The sequence below is a fragment of the Falco punctatus genome, assembly GCF_963210335.1.
Source record: "Falco punctatus genome assembly, chromosome: 3".
In the NCBI taxonomy this organism is placed as follows: domain Eukaryota; kingdom Metazoa; phylum Chordata; class Aves; order Falconiformes; family Falconidae; genus Falco; species Falco punctatus.
In genome coordinates this window covers 103,646,117-103,669,088 of record NC_137582.1, presented here as the reverse complement: position 1 = coordinate 103,669,088, position 22,972 = coordinate 103,646,117, and the positions used below count along the sequence as shown (strand labels likewise).

At 41.7% G+C, this 22,972-nt stretch overlaps 1 protein-coding gene across 1 annotated transcript in view; it reads right to left on the bottom strand.

Moving 5' to 3' along the window:
• SLC9A3 (solute carrier family 9 member A3) overlaps positions 1–20,415 on the bottom strand; it is a 101,143-nt gene extending 80,728 nt beyond the window's left edge. The window contains exons 1-5 of the mRNA XM_080380639.1: positions 14,311–20,415; positions 13,198–13,272; positions 12,914–12,985; positions 9,650–9,858; positions 1,699–8,047 (exon numbers count right to left, since the gene is read on the bottom strand). The gene's annotated coding sequence lies outside the window, so the exon portion shown is untranslated. The remainder of the gene's footprint in view (positions 1–1,698; positions 8,048–9,649; positions 9,859–12,913; positions 12,986–13,197; positions 13,273–14,310) is intronic.
• Between the last annotated feature and the right edge of the window lie 2,557 nt (positions 20,416–22,972).

The window sequence follows — 22,972 nt, the reverse complement described above, 5'->3', positions numbered from 1 at the left end:
TCATTATAATTTGAAAATCAAGATACAATGAGATAGAGTGGATTGCCTAAACTAACTATCTCAAAAACCGAGCTGAAACTGGGCCAGCCCTGCTCTCTGTCCCAGCTGATGAAGCTCCAGGCCCTAAGGAGGGATGGCTCTAATGGGGTGTGCCTGTGGTCCTGCAGTGATGTGCTGCCTCTCCAGAAGCATATCCCCTTCATTTAACTTAATGCAGGGCATGTGACAGGACACCACATGACCAGGTGGAAGGGCTGAAACCACATCCTTCTGCCATTACCCTCCACCTTGGGAAAGCCAGCTAAAGTGTTTTGGTAGGGTTGTATCAGCTGAAAAGCTGTGTCTACAAAAGCAAATTGTTTTTACCTTTTCTAAAGAGATGCAACACTTCAGCCAGCTTTAAAAACTAGATTGCTTTGAAGCCTGGATTTAGGTATCAAAGCAGAGTTACTCTCCTACAGGACACACCAGGGAAAAGCTAAACTGTCTGTTAAGTGACCTAGTGACAGCAGAACTGTGGGACCTCTAGCAATTCCAAAAGATAAAAAGCATTAAAAAAAAGCCACCATTGTTCTCAGTTTGCAAGAAGTAAACACACACAAAAAAAGGTCTGTGAACACAGAGAAAGGATTTCCCGCAAGTTAGGTGGGGTATTCAAAGCTTGTAACTGAATCAAATTGAGCCAAAACCGCAAGAATTTAAACTCTCATACAAGGGGATCTGTCTGTGTCTGTATGTGCACATGTGAGTAAAACCATAAGTATTTCCTACTTCTTAATTACTGCAGAGGATATAACAGTGTTTGCACAACAGCAGTTTCCTGTTACTGGTATTTATGTATTTTCTTTTTGTAACTATGAAACTCTGCAGCAGGGACAGTCTTGGTTTTGCTGTCTGAATCACTGAATGTGCTACCAGCTGTCTTACTAGACATCAGCAAATTATATTCCTTATACTAGAATGTAAGAACATACCCATTTTAATGTTGTAATCAACATATGCTGTCGTCTCAAGACTGTACCCTGTAACAATTCACACAGCTTGCACTGAGACCCTCAGAAACGACTGCAGGTCAGCAGAAACTCATCTGTGCAAACTTAGCAACGATGAAATGTAGTTCATGAGAATGCTTTAGAATGCATTATTTTTTAAGCTAGTTAAACACACGTGTTTAAAATGGAACTAATTTTTCTATTTTAGGAGGCCTTTTAGTATATGGAAATCACAACTTCCTGAAATATGTGATTTTGTAAGAAGACAGCATAGTAGGGAAGAACCTTATTTAGCATAGTTTATATATTTATACCAAACTTACCAGTTTCCCACTCCCCCAACCTCATGCCTTCCAGCTCCAGCTGACTGACAAATTCCCAGCACTGTGATTCACCAAGTCCCATGATGAGTGAAATGTTTCCATTAGGACCCCAAGTTTCTCCTTGGAGAGATGTCTGGGCTGCTGGATCTTTTCTGCTTAGGGACTACCAAAAAGTTCTGATTCAAAAGCAGACAATTTTTTCAAAAAAAACCCCCAACCGCTCAAAGGGCTTTGTTTCTTGTTGAAGGATGGAAAAATCAAGATCAAAATCTCAAAAGTTCTCATGAAAAATACCTGATACCAGGTTTGGTCAGTCCTGTTTAGCTTGTACAGTTTTTGGAATTATGATCTTGCTTCTAATTAAATAAAATTTTAAATCTTACATTTCATGTTCACATACAGATGTAGAGACTAAATCTTCAAACTCAAATGTAGTTCCAATCTGTGTTGCACTGTTGTGAATATGTCAGACCTACAATTAAAGAAAAGCACTAGTTTATTGATCAAGCAGAAGTATTTGGCTGAGTTTTGATTTCACAAACTAAGTGAATTACTCAACTATTTCCACATTCTTTTATTTTATTCTATTGGTGAAACAAGAAAGCAGGAATTTTCCTTCTTCCTGAAAGGATACAAGTTAGTGACTTGCCCTCATACCTGTCAAATCTTTTCAGCCATCAGCATTTGCCCAAAAGCTGTCTCAGTTGTTTCTTTGCTGACAAAAGGCCATGCCCTCACAGTTATATTAGCTAGTTAGTGAAATACCTTGTTTTACTGAGGCAAAAGTTTCTTCATCCCACCTGTCAATTCATTAAGCGCCCAACTGTTGTCAGCCAAGCTGTTTTCAGGTGCACACTGCCTGCTGACTCTGCATGCAAGCCGAACAGAGCAGGCCTGGAAGCCAGTGCTGATCTATGAGTCGTCCCAAGTGAATTCTCTGTGCTCAAGAAAAAAACGGGATTAGGTAGGCTCCGGTTCCACCTGCAAAGACTATAGGTACAAGACAGCTGCTCTGGCATAGAAATTATCCGTTTCTTGTCCCAACCACAAGCACCTCCAGAGATCCTGACAGTGAGGGAGGAACAATACCTTAACTACTTCTCACAGTGGCCTGAATGTGCCTGAAGATATTTTTAAAGAACTATGTGGCAGTATCTGGATAGCAGACTGCAAATGACACAATCTACACATACATGATGTCCGATGCTGATTGCTTCTATCTGCTGGAAAAATGCTATAGCAGGGAGCAGGAGACAATATTGGGAATGTAGACACACAGCACGGTATCCTTGACTGCCTTCCAATCGCTCACAGTCTATAATTATTTGTTGGTTATGTCCCATGGCATGCTGGTATGCCTATGTCCTTTTCTCATGTGAAAAAATATTAGAGGAAGGCTCTGAAAAACTTGGTAAAGATTTTTGCTGCTAGAGCCTGTTCATTGAGTTTCCACACTTTGGGGGTAGTTGGATACACAGGATGACATAAATAACCCATCTTTTTATAACATAAAAATGCTTAGAGCATGAAACTGCCATAGACTGATTTTTTTAAAGGCAAAGAAAAAGAACCAGAATGAATTCTTCAAATTACTATATAAGCAAATGCTTTTATGGCATCTTTGCATTTATAGCATTCTCGCACTAAGGCGGGATTTTTAATTCTAATTCAAACCAAGTAATGTTTATCACGCAGCCAATCTATGGAATATAAGGAACTCTGTCTTCCCTGGAGCAGTGTATTTGTTCATACACTCCATATTGACTGTAAAGCTCATGGTCAAACGAGATCAGATGGAATCAAGATAATAAGTATGAATGATAAGATGCTTCTTAGTCAGCTCATTTTGACCAAAAAAGACTAGGGGGTGTTCATACAAACAGCTCTGTAAATGTATTTTAGAGGCTGCAAGTAGGAACAGGAGCTAGCTAGCTCCTAGGAGCCAACTAGTCCTGCTTGGGAGTAGTAACCTACTTGTTTATCTCAGCAGCTAAGTGATACACACCAAATGCACAGGTTCATACACCTAGACACTATCTAAACACTAAACACTATCCTCTCCAGGACAAGCAGTGCACTCCAGCAAAGTTTACGTATATTCTAAATATTCCTGCCAGGAATCAAGATATGCAGGCACATGTGATAAGCACATAGACTAGGAAAGGTCAGTCTGTTGTGGCAGTGGATGACTTCTCAGTGCCTACCGAAGTTTATGCTCTCCTTGTGTTCCAGAAACTTGACAGTATCAGTGTCAGAAAGGTCAGGTACACTCAGTTGCTGTGTGAACAGACGACTCTAGAAGCCAAGCACATGTCATAGGTTTAATCCTGCAACGACTTGAAAGGTACAGTGTTCACTGGAAACAGGTCATTGACAGTGCAATATTCATCCAGATGGGCAAGATGCACTGCACCTAGCACTGATGGGGTTGTAGTGGAGCAGGGTCACAGCAAGCCATTTTGGCACCTTATGCAGAAGAGTTCCTATGCAAGATGCCCTCCATAGGCCTGTTTTGATAAGGTACCCAGTTTAAGGCTCTGGGCTCAATCAAATACTGCTCACTAGTGGGACAAAAGACAAGCATGACATGGCAGCAAAATGGTAGGATCTCAAACCCACTTTCTTAGAACTCCCTGCCTGGTCTATCCTGTAGCTGCAGATATTACCTCCCATACAAAAGAACGACCTCAAGACAGAAAACATGTGAAAGTAGTTATTTTACCACCCTGGTGATTACTAATTAATTTGGCATACAAGTAGCTCAAACATTAGGGCTGTCATAATGAGACATGTCACTCTATCCAAGAATACTGCAACAACCCAAGCTGTATCTTTTATCTGTATTGATTGCTACAAATGGTTTTACGTAGCTGGCATTCTCCAAACCAAAGGCAGCTATTGATTGTACAAATGGTTGGGTTTTTTTACCCTATACACCAAGGTTCATAAACAGAGAAAAAATGTTTCTCCACAGTATGTCATTGTTTGGTCCGCATATGGAAAGTCCACCTACGGTAATGAGATATATAGAAAAGACTAAGGCTTAACACAGTGGCATGTCTAGAAGACTGAAGGGCAGGCAGAGATTCCAGAGGAAAAAAACCACATATTCCTTTTGATTGCTGACTGATGGTTCACAGAAGCTCAGGAGAGCAAGAGAGCATCCTACACAAGGGAGCAGGAGAAAAGCAAGCTTTTTCATGGCATTAGAGCTATAAAGCAAAAAGCAGAAAAAGTTAGCTTCCTCATGTGCATTGCTACTCCCCAGGTGTGATATGAAGCATCACAGTGAAAACTGGTTGCTCTGCCAACCTGGAGAAATGAATGAGCACTGACAAACTGGCTGTTCTTGTGAATATTGACAGCACGTTAGTGAAAAGCTGTAAGTTATGTGTGCTCTTTCACCCTCTCCAAGGTATCACTTACTGACTGTCTCTCCTCTACATCTTTCTTTAAAACAGTCATGTGGATATCACTTTTTTCAGGGAATTAAATGTCAACTAAGGAGAAGTGAAGAGATGAAGCACCATGATAGGGACACTGTTTCTGTTTGTATGTTCTTACAGAAATAGGGAAGTGGTAACAGGTGGTGTGCAGGACAGCCAAGCATCAGTCAGGGTGCAGGCAAGGTGGTAGGAAGGGCACTTTAACCCATGAAACAAAGAAAGGCTGGAAAAATGTGTTAGTGCCATTAAATTATTTAAACCTCCCTACCCACCTACGCTGAAGTTATATTCCACCGTAACAACTTCTCCTTACTGGATTTGACCCCATGCATGGGTTTTGTCCTCTGCTTGTGGTTCAGACTGATTCTTCAATGTTTTTCAGGGTCTTCTAGTTCTCCATGTCTCTGTCAAGGTTTATGAGATCCAATGGGTCTGACATACTCATATTTGTGTTACTGAGACTGCCATAGCCTAGTTAGCAAGATAACATCAAACTCTTCATAGCCATAGCGGACCGTGGTAATTCTCAACCAAAATCTACTGATAAGGTATTTAGTAAAACCAGAATTCATCTCATGTATTCCTTCATCTGCATAATGGTGGTTGTTTATATAACTGCAGAACAGTTAAAGTAGTGCAGATCATTCTGGTGGAAGAAGACTCCACTCCAAGCTTCTCAGTATATGACTGCAGAAAACATCATATATGGCAGATGAAGCAACAAGAGCTCTGGTTTGTGAATTCCTTAAGAATTAGGCACGACCATGTAAAAGTCTTCAGATCAACATTTAAACAGCACAGTAACAACCTCTCTGTCATGCCTCCAGGACAGAAAAGGCAACATGGATGAACAGAAAGCCTACAGAAGACTACCATGTAATTCTGAGCAAACCAACAGACTCAAAAGGAAAATATTCAGAAAGCATTTCATTTTCAAATATGGAAAACCAGTGACACACTTTTAACATATATAAATATGTGTCAGTTATATGTTAAGTACCTATATATGAATATAATTGGTTTTTACTGCTTTATGTGTATATAGCATACTATGAATGGTTTTAATTTATCAGGCAATAAGCAGCTACTGCCATCTATTGGAGAAATAATTAAAATACAGAAATTACATTATACGGCCAGCAAGGGATCTGGAGTACAATATCCTTTCTGGAAATAAATCCTCAGTATTTTATCACACATAAAAACTGTTACAAGAAGATTATCAGGGGCTGTTAGCCTAGTTATAGATAGATTACAAGTAAGGAAGCATAAACAAAACAAATTTTGTTTAGCTCCATTACAGAACTGTTCTTAAAGCTTGCTTCTAAGATACCAAGTAATTGTCATCAATTCCATGCCCACACTCTGCACCACACAGCTGTGCTGACTGCTGCTGTGCTGCCTGTTGTCTCTACTCTTCCACTTGACCTGTGACAGCTCTTTACAACACCAGCACCTGTTGCAAATGTCTTTTAACATAATACAGTTCTGGTTTGTGTCGTACACTACTTGCATTGAAACTCGTTCCCAGGGGCAATAGTAACGAACAAGAAATTTACAGCAGCCACCCTCAGAGGCTGGTCTTCCTGCCAGTGCAGCCTACAGCATCAGCAGAGGCTGAGGGTATGGACTAGTGACCTCAGGCTCCCAAGGTACCAGATCATAGCCAGTGACTGCTCACCAGCTAAGCTGTGGTAACTGAAAGTGTGTGCACTCTTACCCTCCCCTAAAATACATTGTGAAAGAAAATGCTGCCTCAAGTCCTACTCTTTGTTGAAAGCCAGGAAACTAAAATTAATCTCTCTTAGTTTTATAGATAACGTGAATCCTCTATTCACCTACGAGATCCCCTTGTAAGCCATGGAGACAAAGTAATTAAAAAGGTTATTCCTACAATTTGTCTTAGATATCTGCCTTACAAGATGAATTATCTTGTGGAGAGGTCTGTCTTCACAGACTAGAGAGAGTGTAGTTTTGAAGATCCATTTTTGAGATGCCTCAGTATAAGGTAAACTGATGTGCACTGCTCCCAGAAAATGAGTTTCTGCTCCTTTCTGCCTACAACCCATTCATCTTCCTATCTCCAGCATATTCCACATCTTCCATCTGGTGGATTTTGGACCTTTCCACGAGTGTCTTTAACTGAGTAAATTAACAGAAATCTAGCTTGGCAGGAAAGGTTTGGGAATCTTTTGTTCTAGTAATGATCGCAGTCACTCACATAACAATTTGGACTGGAATGGACATATGTTGCTTAAACATGTATCAGTTTTCTGCCTTGCTAGTGAGTTGGAACGGCTCACAGGAGTCTGACAAGCACCAGACTGGCACAAAGAAAGGGACAGTAGCATGTGACCTGGAACAAGGGAGGACAGAGTAAAGCAGGACAAAAAAAATATCTCTAAGACATGCTACCTTCAGCAGTAAGAAAGCATTTGATCAGCTCTGCCAACTGTAAAACTTGAGATTTATGATCTGTTTCCACAAAAACCCTTTATAAAAGTCAGTCTAAAAGATAAATGTCATTTTCTACTTACAGTGCAGTTGTCTGTTTTAATTAAAAAATGTAAGCAACCGCTGTGAGAGAAGATTAAAGACTGTATGTTAGACTTAACAGACATCTGTATAAAAAGAATAATACATCCAGAAAGTCCTTGGACAGAGAAAACTGCAAATAAGGTTGGTGGTTTTGTTTCCAAAAGTAACACTGAGTTGCTCCCTTGTCAGGAGTACATCTGGACCTTGGCCAGCTCCACAGAGGTAATTTTTGACACCTACTCTAGGGCTTGAGTAGAAGTTTGGTACTAAAGTTCAAGATAGTGACCCAACGAGGCCAAGATCCAATGGTCAAAACCAAAAATCAATGAGATATTGCAAATATTAACATATTTCATTATATTTATATATATATTAATAGAAATTAAGGACTTGGTTTGTCTCCATATGAAGCAATCCATTATGCATTAAAATCATTCTATGCAACTGGTTGTAATCTGTGCACTGAAGAGCAAACTATTTTTTCCACCAAGTACTCCATATAATAGAGGGGATATAGAATGCTGCCTGTTCCTTGCAGAATTTGCATAAGGACACGCACAGCAAAATTTCAGCATGCATGAGGAATCTGTTCCAAAAGAACAACAAAAATCAGACCACAATGTCCCTTGACAAGATTCATAGCTGTCAGTATTCACACTACCTTACCAGTATTTCACAGCTTCACCTTCACAGAATGTCTTGCAGCCACCATTTCAGGGACTTCCTTTTAGAGAAAAATGAACAGACGCTGAAGAAGGAAACACCAATGGAGGTACTTTAGTTGATTGTAACAATGAGGTCTGAAATTCTAAACTGATTCTTTGTCATACTGACACAGACAACTAAAGACAGGCATTGAGCTGCTTCTTCCTTTCTGTAAGGTTTTGAAAATGAAAGAAAAAGTAGTCATGGTTTTTTGGAGTCCCAAATGCTCACCTGTGTTATAGTCACTTTGCTCTGTTACATTAGTAAGAGCAGCCTTAGAAACTATAGTTACCATGATATGATCACTGCTGGATTGTCTAGTGGCGTACAAGTTCTTGATAGAGCAAGATTTGTGGGTGCATCATCAAGTATGGTTTGGGAATCTTTTGTTCTAGTGATGATTGCAGTCACTCATATAACAATTTGGACTGGAATGGATATATATTGCTTAAACATGTATCAAGAGCAATATCACACATGCTTAAACACAACAGTCTCCTTAGTCTTGAACAGTTGTTATGCTCTTTCTCAGCCTAGCTTGAACAGTGAAGTCTGGAGCACACTGTCTCACTATAAAGTATCAAGCATAAAGTCCCCCAGCACTGAACTAAAATGCATTCATATACACATGAATTACAGATTACAGCACTGTACCTTCTCTGAATGTAAAGTGTTCTCATGGAGGCAACTGCTCCCACCATACTTAAATGATTTAAAAACCTGAAGATTATCCTTCCTCCAGGTTGAGAAATGTATCATGTGCCTGATGGAAATAGTTCTTAATCTCAGTTTCAGCTAAAAAATTCTCATAAAATCACAGAACTAGAGACTAAAAATGTACTGTGGCCAAAAGCAACAGTATTACACTTGATTCACATCTGTTATATCAGTTTTCTTAAAAAATCTTAAATATATCTTTCTGTCTTAGTGTACATATATTTTGAACTGCCATAGAGCTTAAACATTCTTAGATTTCATAACAACACACATGTAAAGAAGCATATCAGAGTCAATTAAAACAGCCTTTCAAAACTCATGCTTTAATTACTAATTGAAAAAGAAACATACCCAGATCACAAAAAAAAGTAATTATGTCATACCCTGCTATCTGCTGAGGATGCATTCCTGAAATATACAATGGTTAGCAGTTTGTAATTTTTCCACTGGAATGAATGCAAGTGGGACATGTGTGTATTTCTTGATTTTCTATACAATGTAAATACACAGGGACAGTACATATGACACAGAGGATGGTCTACCATGAGTATCAACTGGAGAAGATGCTGTATTTCAGCAGCTGGCTTTTTGGAATAGGTTAGTATTCCAAAAGAACTCATCTGCTTCATCTACAAAATTGAACACTTATAAAACATTTAGTTCTTGCTGATGAATTAAAGCAAAAGAAATCAATAAAAGGTCAAGGATAGAAAAACATGGTAATGATGACAGTCATTGGAGCATAGTATTAAGTGATTGATGATAGAACTCCAAAATGATAACTAGAAAAACTACAGATAGCAAAGTGGTATATTTATATTTCATTATGGTTCATATTTTCATATTTTATATGGTACACCTTTCACCTTTCAGTGTCGTAAGAATGTGTATTTGAATTAATAAAGTTAACACCTAACAGTTCACTTACCCAGATGAGATCCAAGAGCCACCAGGATCCAGAAAGAAATGAGATACAGTACATGAACATCGTATCAAGAGCAAGTATGTTTAATCCATGCTTAGTATCACTTCTGTTATTTCTGTTTCATCTGTCTGGAAATTCAGCCATGTCTTGGAATGCTTCAAACACCATAACTGAAGGGCTGAAGGGAAGATGCTTCCAGCTAGTTCCACAGACTGCACAAAAAGTAACACCAACAGCACAGATGAGAGAGTTTAAACTTTCTTGCCTTTGTTGTCAAGAATTCTTCTATAGATGTCTTTGCCTTGATTTTGGACTTCATTTTCCAGTTTCCCCTGTTCTGGCCAATAATAAGGCTTTGCTCAATATGACTAAACTTTACTTCTAGTATCTTGATCACCCTTTTTAAAAAAAATCCAAACATTTGGCTTTTAAAAAATGAATTTTGACAACATTTAGAGCTACAGACTGTTTCTTTTGCTGAACTCCACTTGCTCTTTTGCTCTAAATTCCTTAACACTGTAGCCCCAAGATTTTGTTTCTTGATGCAGTGCTGGAAGAAAGAATTCTAACCCAGACTTATCCTACTCTTTTTCTTACCACTGGGGTTTTACCTCCTTTGAGGAAAAAGGGATGCCTTTTTTTATATGTTAATGTATCAGAATGGGAGGCGTTTACTTACACCTATCAGAATATCACATTACAACATCTTATCTGCAAATAGTTATAATTAAAATAATCTCCTCTTGGGCATAAATATTTTGACATAAATTAAAATAACCTAGTATTGTTCACAATAATTAACTTTTCAAAGACTAATAAAATTAGAAACATGCTACAGAATTTGTCCACAATAAAATTATACAACACTGTATTTTCTATTAAAAATACAAAAGTAAATCAGTATTATCCAGTATACCCTAATCCCAGATCAATCCAAACCAGTTTATGGGTTCTACTTCCTTCTAACATCAATCATTATTTACTATGCTGGTAAAGCCAGGAGTTACCCATGCAGGTATAAGATTAAGGCTGTATTTTGTCCCAGAACATCACTCAGCAGGGACCTAATGAGGAACCGTGAGTCAAAAAAGAGACTTTTTGTATCATGATGTGGGAAATATGACAGAACCACACCTATCCACACACTCCTCCATCTATTTGTTTGCAAAATAGTGCACTGAGAATACAGTCCTTATTGCAAGCAACTGAACCCAGGACAAAGATTTATGTGGCTACATACTAAAATGATCTTGTCATATGCCTTTGCAGAGCCACAGTGGTCTAGGAAAATCCTCGATCCTAGAAATCAGACTGAACTCATATAAGGCAAAGTCAGCAGATCTAAAGTCTTACCACTGGTGAATGGCTGTCTTGCTCCTGCTGTACACTCAGTGGTACTTGAGTTACCCTGGCTCTAGCTGGGTAGACAGCCTTGTGCTGCATTAAGAAGTTGGATCAATCACAGAAAGCTCCAGCAAACAGTAAAGCTGGTAAAAAGGAGTGGATGGAACTGTGTAGCTGGAAGCAGCACAAGGAACAAGGACACCCCTTTCCAGAAGCTGCGGTTACTAGATTGGCTCAGCTGTTTCTTTTAACTTCACCATAATGGATTGATCTGAATTTAAAAATTTTTTTTTCCTCCATACTTATTCTGAAAATACATTAATGAAGCAATTACTGACATTTATAGAAACAAGTAAATAATAAATGCAACTCCTACCCATCTGGTATCTTCAGTGCTATGCCTACCAAGAAGATTTTCATAGATTAGGTATTTTTTTCTGTCCTTTGGAAGATCTATTAGGAGCTCATTTTACATAGGCAAATTAGTCACCAGCTGGTAAGCAGTACTGCTCTCCTATTGACATTAATGGATTATTTAGCAAAGCAGAGGTTTTTGGAATGTGCAAGAAGAAAAACACATCTGTAAGTGCATGAGGTGTGGAACTACTCTGGGAGTGACGAATACGAAAACAAGTAATTCTCCACTCTTTGCACCAGTCTTCCAAATCTCAGATATTCTTTCTAAAATCTGACAGAATGGTGCAGACATATACTTACAGTTCTCTCAGGCCATTTCTGCATAGGGAAAAGAGGAAGCAGACAGTCCTAAGGAGTAGAATTTGTTCAGAAAAAGATTTAGCCAGTGCCACAGCTTGCACAAATGAGAAGAAAGAATTGTATGATCAGCAATGGGGATGACAAGGAGAGTTTCAGTAGTGGTGAGCTATTGGATGAACTCATCATGTCTCTTGGAAGCACACACGTTTCAATGCCAAGCTTTACATAATCTCATGGATTTATGTGACCCAGAACTAAAAATCTACTAGCTAAGCTACAAACCTACTAAGCTGTTAGACTTAAGAACAATGTCTATTCAGATGGTTGCAAAACCCTGAAACTTTTTGCTGTCTTGAAGTTAGAGATGAAAGTCCAAACTAACAAAACTGATTTCCTTAAAGAAACTTACACAGTGAACTGAATCTGTCATGAAAGAAAATGCTAAGTATCTTACAAGATAATACACCCTTCTGAGAAGAACCGAATTTGTAGTCAATGTGAAGATGAATATGTTTAGATTGCTTAAAAATCAGGTTGAAGATAACATATTTTGACTGGAGTACAAAAATTAATGGGAGTATTACTTTGAAAGCACGTTATCATTCCGGCTTCTCTGAATGTATAAGGACCAAACCTGTTGTGATGGGTTGTAGTGAAAAAACTTTGATTGAATGAAAGATGATAACATAATCAAATACTGATTTAAGAATAACTCTCAAACTACTTGAAGGTATCACATTGGCAAAAAAGCTATACATCCCAGATTTCTACTCTGAGCCACACATAGCTGGCAAACATTTCAAAGTAGCTCCTTTACCGGAGTACTTCAACTAACCAGTTATGAAAGGAATATTAAGTAGGGACAGGGAATGCTAAGAAATACGGAATGCTAAGTAGTCCAAACCCCTGGCTAAAGGGGAAGTAGAATCAGCAGAATTCCATGAAACTTGCAGGGATTCCCCTGGGAGTCAGCTGCATGCCCAGCTGAGCTGCATTCTGCAGTGAAGCAATGGAATTTCTGATAAAACACTACCCTCTTCTGGAAACCAGTTACTTCCAAAAGTTCTAGATTCACTAGTTGCAAGTACATGACAACAATGTTGCAGCTCTCTGTCAAACATCCTATGGAAGTCTCTTAAGGTTAGGGAGTTGGCCCATATTTGTACCATATTTATATATATACACATTTCATAAATGAACACTTACCCAGAAATTTACTGAGGTCATTAGAAGGGCTCCCTTATTTGGCTCCAGGGAACCAGCAATCTAGAGCAACAGCTTAAAAAAAAAACAGAAATGCAAGAAGTGACAGTCACCATGTGTGCCCAAGGAAGTTTAATGGTGAGTACCCGAACAAAGACAAGGTTGGCCTTCTAACTGTGAATGAAAAACATGGGGATTTTATCACAGATATACGCTGGAAATACACAAATAATAATGATCTGACATACAAAGATTTATTACAAACAAAATGGTATGTCATCCAGTACCTGCAATGAGATTAAAGGTAAGGCAACTCCGACAGTTCCAGTACACAACAGGGATGACATGTTATCTGCTGCCATCTGAAGAAGAGATTGTAAAAAGCAGATTAGTAATGAATATGAAGGTAACAGATTTACTAGTTTTTCATGCTTCATCAGAATTCAGAAATGTTTTATATTAATTACATTAGTTTACTAAAAGTTATCATCACAAGTACAAACCCTGAAAACTCGCACAAGGACGCGATTGCTGCTGTTATGTTCTGCCAGTTCCTGCCTGGTCACCATACCTCTTATCAAGTATGTATTTATTAGAGATATGAACAGAAATAAAACGAGGTAGATAATCAACACTATAGAGTTTGTCTTCATATCCATTTTTTACAAAGGCAGTACAGGCAGGTAAAAAGACAAGACATTTTTGTGGCTAAAGATGGTCACATGCTCCTCTTCCTTAGTACAGCCCGTGGTGACAGTTCAGAGGACCCTGCGGAGCACTGTGTTACACCCATGTGTAAGCCCCGTTCGGAGGACCCTGTGGAGCTCTTACACCCATGTGTAAGCCCCGTTCGGAGGACCCTGCGGCGCACTGTGTCACACCCGAGTGTGACCGCGCCGTTGTAAAACGACAGGCGGTAAAAGGGCCCGGTCCTGCTCACAGCCCATAAACAGCCACAGCTCAGAACCTGCCTACGCCAAGTAAACACATTAAGGAAGCCCAGCAAGTTAAAATGCATTTCCCTGTCTATGCACTTTCCCAGAATGTACTTTTACATAACCAACAACTAAAATACTTCAAGTTAATAGATCACAGAGGGCGGCAAACGAGCTCGCCTAACGCCAGCGCGCCCACGGTGACGGAGCAGGCGCCCGCGGCCACTCCACGCCCCGGCAGGCGGCACGGCCCCCTCAGGCTGACGAGCAGTCCAGGCCGGCAGGGCCCTGTAGGGGCCACCCGGTCCCCTCCGCTGCGAGCGGGGCACCCGCGGGCCGCCACAGCGGGGCGGGCCGCGCCGGGACACCTACAGGCGGCCTGAGTCACCCTCCCTGCCCCTCCCCTCCCGTGACCGCTCCCCGGGGTGGCGGCTCGGCCCCCGCGCCCCGCCGCTCTGTTCTTACGGGCAGCACCAGTGCTCCGGCTCCGCCGCCGCAGGCCCTGCTCTCGCTGAGGCGCTCGGGACTTCAACCGTCCGCCCGCTGCCCCGCCCCGGCGGCTGCGGCCGCTGCGCTCCCCCGCGCGACTCCGGGCCCGGCGGCGCTTCTCCCGCCCCCGCGCACTCGGCGCAGGCCCCGGGCAGCTGCCCCGCTCCGCTCTCGCAGCGGGGCGAAGGTAGCGGCGGCGCAGAAAGCGGCAGCCCTAGCGACAGCCCAACGGTGGCGACAGCCGCAGCCGGGCCCGTCCGCCCGCCCTCCGCGCTGAGGCGGTGGCGGGCGCCGGCCCCGCCCTGGCGGGCCCCGGTTGGCCGCAGAGCAGCGGGGCCGGGGGGCCTGCCCGGGGCGGCGGCCGGCCTTACGCCGTGTGAGCGGCGGTGCCGGCGGGCCAGGCACGGTCGGTTGCCCCGCGGCGGGGGGCAGCCCTTAACACCGCCCTCGCTGTCAGGGGGAGCTGCCGGTGACACGACTGCCTCCGCACTCCCGCTCGCCGCAGGCCCGAGAGACAAGCGCCGCTGTAGTGCGGCCGAGTGCGAACCGGTGTCACTTCTCCCTTGATGGATTCATACGTTCAGGAGAAAATGGCTTCACGGTGGTTCATGTCAGAAGAGCACCCGACTCGGGGCTTCAGCCCCGCCGCCCCCTGCTCCCCGCAGGCGCCGGTGGGAGGCTTGGCGGGCCCAGCGCGCTGCCGCGGGCACGGTCCCCTTGGCCCGGGGCCACCGGCACAAACCGCAGCCGCCGCGCCGCAGGAACACCGGCTGTTTTTCAAGTGCTGTGCGCTGGAACGGCTGTAGTTTGCTGGCTGGCTGAGTCTCTTGTCATCTTGCCCTTCAGTGGCTTATTTGCGTGCTCAGGGGATGTAAACCTTTACAAAATCAGAACGTGTGACTCGTTCGGATGTACGTGTATACACAGAGGTACTGCAAGAGAGAGACAGTCTCTGAAATTATATGTTTTCTTAATATGCTTCTGATTAATTAATAGATAGATGACATATGGGGGTGCCTTGTCTTAATTTTCATCTTTCCTTAATGCTCTTCTTTCTCTTTTCTTCCCTTCCACTGCTATATCTTCCTACTTTGAATCATCTCTGGCACTCATCAGTTCTTGCAGTACACCAGTTCCAGTCACTGACCCAGCAAAAAGCTATTGCACAATTCCGGTTTTGTTGTCCATTATTCCACACAAGCTGACAGAGTCACTGCCAGAGTCCCAATAAGAGCTAACTTGATTTAGATGTGCCATTGACATAGTTCAGTGTTTAAATATGTTCTATTTCATTGTTTCTTGAACTTTGAGTAACATGAAATACAAATTGTTTTTTATAATCTGGTCCCTGAAAACCTAAGGTTTTTAAAATGGATGTAATGCTCAAACACCCCAAGGTTCTTGGGAATAGCATTCCTAGATATGGAAACAAAGCCCATTAAGGCTTATAAATGTTTCAGAAAAGATGTTATATGTTGAGTTAAATCATGGGAGGAGTATAGGTAGTGATGGATACAGAGAGAGACAGAGTAGGAGCTCCCAATTTTGAAATACATACTTTGTTTCTTGCGTTCTGGATAGATCTTACTTCGGATGGCTCCTGCACTATATTAAGTACCTTTCCTTTGTAATTATTTCTACAGAAATAATGTCATAGATTTGAGCAGAGATAGACCCAGTGTTACCAGAGAACACACAACCCATTTTCTCTTTCATAGATTACCTTTAAATTAAACAACAACAACAACAACAAAAACAAACAAAAAAACTCAAACAAACAAACAAACAAACCCAAAAAAGCCTTGATTATTGCAGGTTCATAAGACAAATCTAAAAGGTTGGTTGTGGTCAAAACCCTCATATATTTAGAAACTGAGGTTTTTTTGTTCCATAGCTTCTGTCCTAAGGAAGATAGTAGGTACACAGGTCAGGTGTGTTCTCCCCATAGACAAGACGATAGTGATTTAATTTGTGTAACATGCACCTGCTGAAAATACTTGTTTTCAGGGAAAAGTTGGAAGCACAGAGGTTATTTTTTCCTGGACAGTGAGTATGCAGGATTTTGAGCAGCTGCAGGCTTGATATTAAATGATATTTGAAAGATGTCATACTTCTTTCTAGCATCCTTTTGCAATCGTTACCAAATAGTTGCTATTACAAGTTCTACCATAAAAAACCCAAAACCAAACTATCAAGAAACCCCCCTGAAGTAGCAACAAGAAACCCATTTCCTATTTTTGTTTAGTACTAAAAATGATGTCTTAGTTCTTGAGATACTTAAGAATAGCTTCATTCTGTATTTTGCATTAACCATATTAAGTATTAAAATGTATAGAAGCTATTACCTGCCTTTTTTATAAATATGCTGAGGTTATGTCTTCTCATAAGATTCCCTTCCCAGGCAGGCCCCTACCCTGCCTGCCCTTTTGCTCTGCTGTAGGTGATGCTCAATCCTTGCACCTTTCTGGAAAACATGTAAGAAAATTGCTCATTTATAAGATAATCTGAAAAATTTTAGTCATCTGAAATCCCTAGATTTCTCTCACAATCCATTGGTTAGTAAGGACTTTGTATGTTTGTTTGTTTTTTTAACAGCTAGCTTAGGAAAAATGTAACCAATACACACTAAGTTTTGAAAGCAAATGGAAGACAAGGCTACGAAAATGTCAGCTGTCTGGAGCAACATTGTGAAAGTTACATGTATGCTTTGTTCATATTTGTTTTCTGTGGACAAAGAAGGGGAAGTATGACAGAGAAGTTTATTTTCCAATAAAATAGAAAATCAGCATTTTTTAACTGAGAGTCTCAGTGCCTAATTCCAGTTCCAGCATACCAATGAACCTGTAACTAAGGTATTGGTTCCTGAGATGTGTGTCCAAAGAGATGGGCAAGTGGTAGGTTTCATGCTGAGATCATAACTTTACTTTGGCACTTGATTGTCAGCAGTTGAAGCTTATTTTCCTGTAGCTATTCAATACGCTTTAGAAAGCATGTGTTGATACAGTCTATTGCAAAATGAGCAGCCATAGCAAGCAAACCTTTGGCAGTAGTTTCAGTGAGGTTGATACAGAGCTTGAGTAAGTATTTCAAACTTCAAAATTTGTCTTTCACAAAGATTATATTGCACTAGTGAGTATGCAGAAGAATATATTGCAATGCTCTGCATGTTAAATTGACAGCACTTGGAGGAACTTCTCTTTAGTAGCGACTACAATTCCACAAAAACTCAAACATAGCAAATCACAGAACTCTCAGCAGCATCATGGGGATCCCAGGTGCTTATTATCCTGGGGATCTTAAGTAGTTGCTTGAGTTTCGGAGTTGAGTTACTCAAGTTGAAAAATGGCATCAGTATATTCAGCAGTTATTACAAGTTTTTCTGACTCAGGTGAGATGGCAATTAAGTCCGTGAATTGATGTTGAGTTGCTGAAATTAACATATTTAGCTGCTTCCTGCCCCTACCACAAGCACTAAACCAGACCTTTGTATGGCTGAGTGCTGAAATATATCTGAAAAAGAAAAGATACTAGAGCACCAAAAAATATCTTTCCAGCTGCATCAGCTTTCCAGTCTGGTTTACTGTAGTGATGTGACACCTGGAATAATGAAGAAATACAATGCAGAGAGTGAGAATGTGAACAAGTGACTGGAAATAGCAAGGAGAGAAATATCAAGCACTGAGGTTACACACACTGCTTCAAAATCTGGATGTCAGGCTTTACCCTTAGATGTCTTTCTGTAATTAAAATGAAGTTTGCTAATTTTTCTTCCACTTTTTATAGCTTTTTGTAATGTTAATACCAAAAATAAAATCACTCTTTTTTTCCTAGTTTGTAACTATCAGGTTATTTTCAAGAAAAATGGAGTGAACAGCTTGCCGCCGTAGCAAGGGAGAATTTTTGTTCCTGTATTGTCCTTCTCTGTTCCCTTCTCATACCTGAGGTCTCCCTCCCCCATCCACAGCTCCTGGCACACTCCCTTGTCTTCTCTCTGGCACTCATCAGACAATTCTGTGAGTCAGTTCGGTTCATTAATCTATCAGAGAAGACAGCCTTCTTTTTCCTGGTAGACTTGTTTTCTGGCAAGTTGACACATTGCATGTGCTCACAGAGGAACCCAGAGAACACAGGAGTTTGTGCAAAGTAAAAAGTATGGGCATTGACAACTTCTAATTGGAAGGCTGGAGAGTGAAAAATAGGGGAAAAGGTTTGTCAGCTTCCTCTTACAGGGTCTGTGAGCTGTTAGATCAGGTACATCTCGGGATGCCACAGGCTGATGAATGCCAACATTAACTGATGACTGAGCTCATAATTCAGTCTTGCCTCTCTTAACTTTAAGCTTATTGAAAGCACAATGTTGTTTGTTTGGAAAATGTGTAAAGGCAGGCTTTGTTCACCAAATACCCTTATATAGACAACAGATACCCCGTCATGTCTGTTTCTTTTTTTGCACCTCTCCTCACTCCCTAAACAAACACCACCAAACACCACCCTTTCCCCACCCCACGCCATTTTGTGTGGAGACCTAAACCTTGTACAGGTGAGTCTGTCGGTTCTGCCTTTTGATAGAGCCTAGTAGGTGTTACTAACTTGAAATTTTGTTTTGTTAGGAGGGGTTTAACTTAGTGTGTCCATCAGAACATGGACAACATTAGTATTCACTTCACTTACAAGATGCTACTGTCTCATGCCATGCAGCAAAAACTTCTAGTTTCTAGCTTCCTGGCTTAATGAAGTGATGTACAAATGTTAAGTTGCTTTGTTTTCTATTTATTAAAAGGGTATTCAGCATCTAAATTCTTTAGAAAATCTCAGTCTCTACTACAACTACATTTCATATCTATCAGAAGTGTTTAGACTTTATAGCTTACTGCACTCCAAGATTTAGACCCGAATTTGAATTAATGTGAAAAAAACCCCTGATTATTGCCTTTTCATAGTGCTCATACTTCCAAGACTTAGACAATTATGTAACTAAGTAAACAGTACATGCATTCCCTTGTTTTTATAGGACAGGCAAATTTAAGGAAAGTTGGGAGTTTACTTAAAAATCTTGTGTAGAGACTCTGTGTGTTTTACATTTCTTATATGTGTCATGAGGTAACCTTTGTAGTGTAATCATTATGTTTATAGTTTTTTATCCTCCACTTAAATAGCAAACTACAGTGGCTTTGATCTGTGTGTTTGGGGCTCTTCCGTCTTGGTTTTTTTTTTAAAGTTTGGGATAAAATACTTTCACCACCCATGACAGATTCCTAGTAAAGTCTAAGGTCAGTAACATTTCTGATCTCCTTTTTTGTTTTTAGAAATGCTCTAGAATGCATTTCTTTTGGATAGGCACTGTCCATCCTCTCTAGGATGTGGGGAATGGATGTTTAAATGTTTGCTGTGCTGTGTATTGTCAGTGACTTCAACGTGTGGAACCTATTTTCATTGGAAAAATATCAGTATATGACTGCAAGAATTTTTTCCACTAAGTAATTTATAAGAACTGTTCGTGTAAAAAGTTTCCTTTGAAGTAAAATTTAGAATTAGTAGTACTAAAATGGACTAAACCCACCAAAATACTACCGAAAGAAAACTTTCAAAAAAATCAATTAATTTAGCTGGGGAAGCGAACAGAATTGGTTGCCTGATTTTTTTTAATTTGCAGAACGTTGATTTCTACCAAGAATTAGCAGGCATGCACATGCCACAAGACTGACGTTGAGCAATTTAACTGGAGCTATTAGCAGTTAAGGAACACAATGAATCAACTTTTTCTTAACGGTACGGGCAGCAGCAGCTGTCGGTGCTGCAGGGGAGGCGGACGCGGCGGCGCGCAGCCAGGAACGCTCGGCACTCGCAAGCCGAAGCCAGCCCGGCAGCAGCCGGCCCCGGCCGGCGGGCAAGGGGCGTCAGGGAACCGTGAAGGCATTCCAAGTGACCCCCTCCAGACAGCGCCCAACGGCGGGCCCGGCGCCCCTCCCCGCGGCCCGCACCACGCCCGCCGCTGCCCCTTGCCCTCGCGCTCCCGGCACGCGCGGCGGGCCTCTGCACGGGGCTGACCGGCGCGGCCCGCTCGGTAGCCGGCCCGCTCGGCAGCCGGCCCGCGGATGCCGCGGTCCCAGTCACCTCCCGCACAGCGACAGACGCCCGCGAAGCCTGCGCTGCCGCCGCCGGCCGCAGCCGCCCGGTCCCTCCCGGCCGCTCCCGGGCACACTCCGGCGAGCGGTGCTGCAGCCCCCTCAGCCGGAAAACCTCTGCAGCCGTTTGGGCCCATGGATGGTTGTGGAATCTCTCGAGTTCAGAGTTTTGGAAACAAAGTGATGCAGACCTGGGATGAACTTCTGGCTGGAATGTGAACCAGAGCAGTAAATGTCAGTGAGCCTGGGTTAGTTTACATTATTACTAAAGCAGTGCAGTGAGTTAAATAGGAAGCTGAGGAAATGAAAAAAGGCCAACTAGAAGACTGGGTTTTATAAGTCCCCTGAAGCCTTCGACTCGGTAGAGGTAGCTTGTTTATCTTGCAACCCCCCCCCCCCCCCCCCCCCGCCCCACTGTCCTGGCTGTGCTAGAATACCTGGTAGAACCTGGAGACAGCAGCCTGCACTTGGCATATCAACATGAGAGCAGGGGACCTACTTGATGCTGTTAGCGCTCAGTTCTGAAAACTTGGAACAGAAAGCCAGCAACGGTTAGGTGGCACTTCGTCAGTCCCATCTCAATAGGGCTACCTCTACACGTACAACCTCTGTGTAGTTAATACAACAGTAGTTCAACACAGAAAAAAAGCTAGCTGAAGTAATTGTGTTCCTGGAGTAAAGAGAACACATCCTGGGTGATGTTTATTTATTTTAAAGTCATGATGCATAAGTGGCCTGTAGGGCTGAGTGGGCATTCTAAAGGCTCTACATAAAAATAATAAAAAATGCTCAGTGCTTTTGAAATTACAGATCTTAGTGTCTAATATTCTCATATGGCAGAAGGGCACTACCTCCCCTTCCTTAGGGTCTTTGTGAATGGAAAAAAAATCTTGCTTTTTCCTTTAGCAATCTCTAAAGGTTCTGCTTCATCAGGTTTTTTACAGTTTCAGTAACCATACACGCTCAGAGATAAAAGGAGCTTTATCTGGCAGTCACACTATAAACAGTATATGGCCTCTATGCAGGAAGAAGAGTTATCCCAGGATGTAATTGTATTAGATTTCACTTAAAAGGCATTTCTAAAGAAGGTGTGTGAGCGCAGAGACCACTTCCAGTTTGAGAACTGGAGAAGAGACAGTGTAGCTGTAAGCTCTTTAGTTGTTTCCTTGTAGTTCCTAATCCAGTACTTCTACATTTCTAGAGCAGCACTGTGTCTGGGTTATTGTCACATTGTTGATTATGTTATTATGATGTTCTCAGTTTAATTAAATAACTTCAGTCTTCCGTTTCTTGAATAATCATGGTATTATTGCTATCATTCCCCAGTGGGAAGCTGAAGAATGTTGTTATTTATGAATAAAAAGTCCACATTTGCTTTTGAACATAAGATCCTTAAAACCATGTTCTGTGTAACAAATGACTTTCCTTGCAAGTAAAACATTTTCAACACCACTGAGAGAACGTGAGAGAAGTAACTCAGGCTTTTGAGACTGAGGACTAATCTTAAGTAGCTAGTTAAGAAGATATTGTTTCATCCCTGACTGCTGTGGGAACAAGCGACGCACCTCACTTGTAAGACAGAAACAGCAAGATGTTCATTGATATAAAACATCAATTTAACAAAGTTTGACAGTAGATGTGACAGTGGTTTAACAAGATTTGATGGCAAGGTACACTTGACTATTTACTGCCTAGGGGACAGGGTCAGACAAAACTGTCAGGGAGACCCTCCCGCTGAGTCAGGAGGTTCAGAAAGGACCCTCTTGCATTCTAAACTCCTTGGAGAGGAGTCTGGGTGCAGCTAGATCCAGTCCTGGTCCCTGACCTGTCAGTGGTTTATGTCTAAAAGATTATATATGAGCAATCAATCCTTCGTATCACTTAGCTAAGATTTCAAAGTTTAGCATGCTATTAATTGCTTACCAAGAATCAGCAGCAAGGAATCTCTCAACCTTGAGGGGTACCTTGAGAGGTGTCCGTACTCAACAGGACATCCTGGCATGCAGCCAGCTGCTGCGCAGGACAGCTCAGCGGGCCCTGGGCTGTCCACTATTTATGGGGTAAGGCGATCGACTTACAGTCATATGTGCATACCAGCCGTATTTCGGTGGGTGCATGCTCAACTAGCCCTCAGCTGCTGAGCATGATTTATGGCCCTTAGCTATTGTGTTGTTACCTGTCTCCCAAATTCCAGCTTGAGCCAGAGGCAGCCACAATGACCACCGATGGTGGCTATTGCTTCAGCAGAGAAGGGAGGGCGAGGACAGCACACCACCATCCTGACTGATGGCATTTGGTGGATCTCTGGCTGTTCAAGGATCACAGCGGAGTTCTCAAAATGTTAATGGTCAACTTTACTACTTATTAAAACTAGGAAAATAACTGATAAAGAAGAAATATATTCTGCTTAGAATGAGAGAGCTGGTTCAGAGAGTATTTTGATGTAATTTATACATTAATTAGCAATTTGCTTAACATCCAAACTGCAAAATAAGTGTGGCTAACAAAGTTTA